This window comes from Papaver somniferum, chromosome 1, assembly GCF_003573695.1.
Source record: "Papaver somniferum cultivar HN1 chromosome 1, ASM357369v1, whole genome shotgun sequence".
Taxonomy (NCBI): domain Eukaryota; kingdom Viridiplantae; phylum Streptophyta; class Magnoliopsida; order Ranunculales; family Papaveraceae; genus Papaver; species Papaver somniferum.
The window spans coordinates 68,509,652-68,514,516 of record NC_039358.1 but is presented as its reverse complement, the minus strand read 5'-3'; positions in this window follow the sequence as shown (position 1 = coordinate 68,514,516).

Here is a 4,865-nt window from a genome sequence, read left to right as displayed (position 1 = left end):
GGCACCACAGACACCTTCAATCCTAGCATTGATTTTGGGAACACCTCTAACAAGTTCTTTGTTAATGATCTTAGTTAAGAGGCGGTAATTGATGTGACCAAAACGCTCATGCCAAAGATGTGTAGATTCCACCTTAGTCAAATTACAACAATTATTAAAATGAGTATCCAAGAGATAACATTGATTTTTACCACGAGTTCCCTGAAGAATTACTTTTCCAGTCTTGTTTACAATATCACATCCATTCGCATTGAAGACAACTTTATGACATTTGTCACAAATTTGACTAACAGATGAAGATTAGCAGTCATACCTTTGACATATACGACATCATGAATTTCAGGAACGCCACGAAGTTTGATGGTCCCCTTTTTGCTTATGTAGCAACAACTCCCATCTCCGAATGTTACTGGACCTCCTTCAAAATCGCTTGACTTCGCAAATCAAGAAAGATCTCTAGTCATATGCCGGCTATATCCACTATCAAGGACCCATTGAAAGGGTGATGTTGATTTTAAAGAAAATGCTACCATACTAACACTACTATCCCATTTGGGTTTTCTTGTTGGTTTTGTACACCTTTTTAGAGCAGTAAACAGTTGTTCATCTTTCTTGTGAAGATCACTAACAACCTTTAGACTTTTCTTGAAAATCATACATATATGTTGAAAATGATCATGAGATCCACGAAACATACATGAACCGACATCCTTAAACTAATCTGAGAACTTCTGAGTCACATTAGGTTTCACAAAGCCTAAACCTCGCTTATCTCCTGACGTACGACAATCCATTAGAGAAGAATTAAAGGAGTTTCTCTAATCCATCGAAGATTCTTTGACAGACATCAAATCCTTACTTTTTGAAATTTCTGCAAGAAAATCAGTATTGATCAGGATTTTTTCATCAAACTTCTTCTGGAGATCAACCACCTCCTCAGAGCATTCTGGAATATTAGAGTTTTTGATATAAATTTCGCAGTGAAGACCATCAATTTTCCTTATCAATCGATATTTCTCTCGACAAATATTTTTGATGATTTTCTCTAGATCAAGACACTCAACCTCATCAGTGGTTTCTAAAACATACTCGGAGTTAGGTAGATCTAAAGATGGTGACCCGTTTACAGAGACTTTACTGTCCATAGAGCATGTTATGTTTTCAATCAAAAATGACTTGAAAGCAAACGATATATAAATGGTTAAGTCATGTATTACTAACCTCGAGTTAAAGTATGATGTTATCGTCGTTGTCTATATATCTTCGGAATCTTCATGTATTCAGAGTAATACTTGTATGTCTCAACATTTATATACTTTCTAATATAACCTAAAGAATTTGACTCTAGTAATCTAATCAAGCGACTTATGAGTTTTGATACTAAAACATGACAACCAACCTTGACATACAAATGCTTGGTGGGTTCAACAGAGAGTGCACTAACAATCTCCCCACTTGTCAATTTTAGTGATAAAACTCTATTATATATGGAGAATACATGAATTGAAAGATACATATATTGCTGTTAGAGCATAGCATGGTTGAACCCACCAAGTGTTGGTATATCAAGTTTAGTTGTCATATTTTAGTGAATCAAAACTCATGTTAAGAGTCTCTTGATTATGTACTAGAGTCAACTTCGTATAGGTTAGCTTGAAAGTATTAGGATAATGAGACTTTACAAGTATTGCGAAGACTTGAAGATGTGAAGAAACAAGAAGCTACAACGACAACAATCATCCTTCCACTTGAGGTTAGTGATATTTGACTTGAACTATTTTATTCCCTAACGTATCTTTCAAGTCGTGCATATTAAAAACAAAACTGCGAAGCATATTTGAACTCTAGATAGACATAGTATTAAGGAATACAATACGAGGTTTATTGCTTAACCATTAAACTTTGTAGATAATACATCACCATAATCATTTGAATGTTATTATAATTATGTATGGTTATGAGGTGAGGATTTCATCCTAGGGAACAATGTTTACATGTGTTCTAAGGAAGTAAGTTCATACACTTGTTTGTGAACCGAAAAGGAAATTGCCAGGTGTTATTGGTTTTGTTATTCATTGCTTATCTTATGAAAAACCAATATGTGTGATTGAGTATAACCGCTCACAACTTGTTTTTGTTCTTGGTAGAACTATCCACAAAGTCCTGACTTATGTATTGGTATAACTTTTATTAGTAAAACCGATCTTAAGTAATCATCTGAGATGGTATGATTGGGTTTGTGATTTTATGTCTGACCAAATATGGGAAAGGGGAACCGATCCTAGTAAGAGGTGTAGTACATCACAAAGGGGAACCGATCCTTGCATGAGGTGCAGCAAGGTTTATAGCAGAAAGGGGAACCGATCCTATGGACATGTGCAACACGTTTTTAGGCAAAGGGGAACGGATCCTATGGACATGTGCAACACATATAAGTTAGATACCATATATATGTGGGGAACCTATCCTAGTACCTAGTCAACCGAATTTTGGAAAGCTAGTGTGACTATGCACAGTACTCACATGGAAGGTAGAACCGAAACTTGTTTTGGTAGAACCGTTAAACCCATGATTGTGATTGAATGTTATTTGATCAATCACATAGTTCTTGAAAGTCATATGAACCAATTCTAAACTTGTTTGGAAGTGTGGCAAATCGGTTTCAAGGTTGTAAGTGTAAAAGAGAACTTACAAAGTAAGGATGTCGGCATACTTTGAACACGTGTTGTGAATGTTTATCATTAATTGTTCAAAGATATTCCTTAATAGCTAAGGAAAGAGAATCCCAGGATCGAAGCATAAGTAAGTTAAGAATCTTTTAATTAAGGTTATTAATTTCATTTTGTAGGAAAATATAAGGATTAGTAATGTGCATTTACTAATTAGATTTTCCGAGAGATTTCGATCGTTATTTTTGGACAGAGCATTTCCAGAAATTATGGAAACCGAATTTGTGCTTTAATGAATATCTTGAGAATGTTTTCGGATTTGGAAATTTCTTGGTGTCCAAACTTCTTAGTCTATAAATGCTTGAAGTTTGCCTTTCTAGCAAACTAATCCTTCGTAACAACAAACTTCCTCTTGTTGTGTTGTTACTGGTGTAGCCGCCTATTCGGAGAGGAGAGTAACCTAATTAGGCAAAATCTCTCACGGCCGCTATATTTAAAGTTTTCTTTGGGATTGAGAAGCTCTACGAGTACCGTTGGTGAGAAACTAGATAATCGCGGTTTATCTTTTGTTTTCATTGATTTGATTGACTAACGATGGTTGAACTTTGATTGCACCTAGTTTTTTTATGCTTGAGAATCTTCTATTTTGATATAAGATTCACTCAAACTAGTTCAGAGTTTCGACAGGGATCTTTAGATTGTTGTTAGTTCTAAAGACGATCTTGTGATAATCCATTGTTAATAAACTCTGTTTTGTGTTTGATTGATCGCAAGAGATTCAAGTGATTGTGTGCAGGTGTTTATTGAAGATCTAAGAAGATTTGAATACGAAGAAGATATTGAAGATTTCTGATTTGTGAGTTCATAATCTTTGGTGTGCAAAATACTTGTTTCGGTAAAAATAGGATCCAATTAATAATCGGTTTATCCTTGTGATAGATTGGATTGATTAATTGAGTAGAACGGCATCAACACAATTCTTTGGATTAAGAGTGTTGTTGGCTTAATCTTAAACGATTACTTCGGTAATTGAACATAATATAGATCTAAGGACCTGACGAAAGAGTTTATGTTAAGATAAACAGAAGAGCCTTTGTCTGACTCATATCACTTGGTTGAAGAGAGTTGATACCAAACAGATTTGTTGTTCCTTTACTGTTTGGAATACGAACCAAAGGAATTGATCCAAGTACGTGACTTATTCATAGGTCGGAGGCATGGGAATACAGACGGAACTAGGTGAACTATAGGTTTAGTTGCTTGGTCTCAACTATACGAAGTTGGTGTAATTTTGTGTAACGGCTTAATCCTGAGAGTATTCAATTCTGGACAAGGTCCCGGGGTTTTTCTGCATTTGCAGTTTTCCTCGTTAACAAAATCTTGTTGTGTCATTTACTTTATATTTCCGCATTATAATTATTTTATTATAATTAAGTAAATTACACAAACGTTAATTCCTATTTACTTGATAAGTGAATCCTGTTGTGTTTGGTTAAGTCCGAACCTTTTTATAAAGTAACATACTTCGTTGTTGTATTGTCTCGATCTCGTATCCATAGACGATCACACGAAGTGTGAACCGATTAGTTGCATTGTCTCGACTAAGTCAATAGACAATCACTTTCTGATAAAGGACTTATAGGTAGGAAAATTTTTAGCTTGAGGTATATCTGGGTACCCTCTCCTTTTTAATTGGTATCAGAGCAAGCAAACACGGAAAGATCTAACAATCTGTGTTTGGTACGATCCAACCTATAAGAAATTGGATCCATGTCCGATTCAGTTAACATTATGCAAGAGTATGACTACTCAAAGGTTTAAGATGTTACTACTTCGTTGACTCATGATCCAGGAGTTACGAAAACATCTATATCTCTCTCTGATGAAAGAGAAGATGTTGATAAAGAGTTGGTAAAACTCCTAAAGCCTATACAGTCTCTGTCTTCTAAAGTACTATTATTAAAGACAGAGTCAAATCTTCTTAAACAGGAGATCAGAGAAAAAGACATTCAACTGAATTGTCTCGCCAAAGAGAAAATGGATCTCACTGTCAAACTAGAGGCTTTTGGTAAATCTCTTACAGATAAAGAGACACGTCCTATGATTCTAACTAATGATGTTGTTGTGATTTCTTCTGATGAGGAAACTAAAAGTCCTTGCTCGACTTTTACAGACTGTGGTAAAACTGGTTTAATC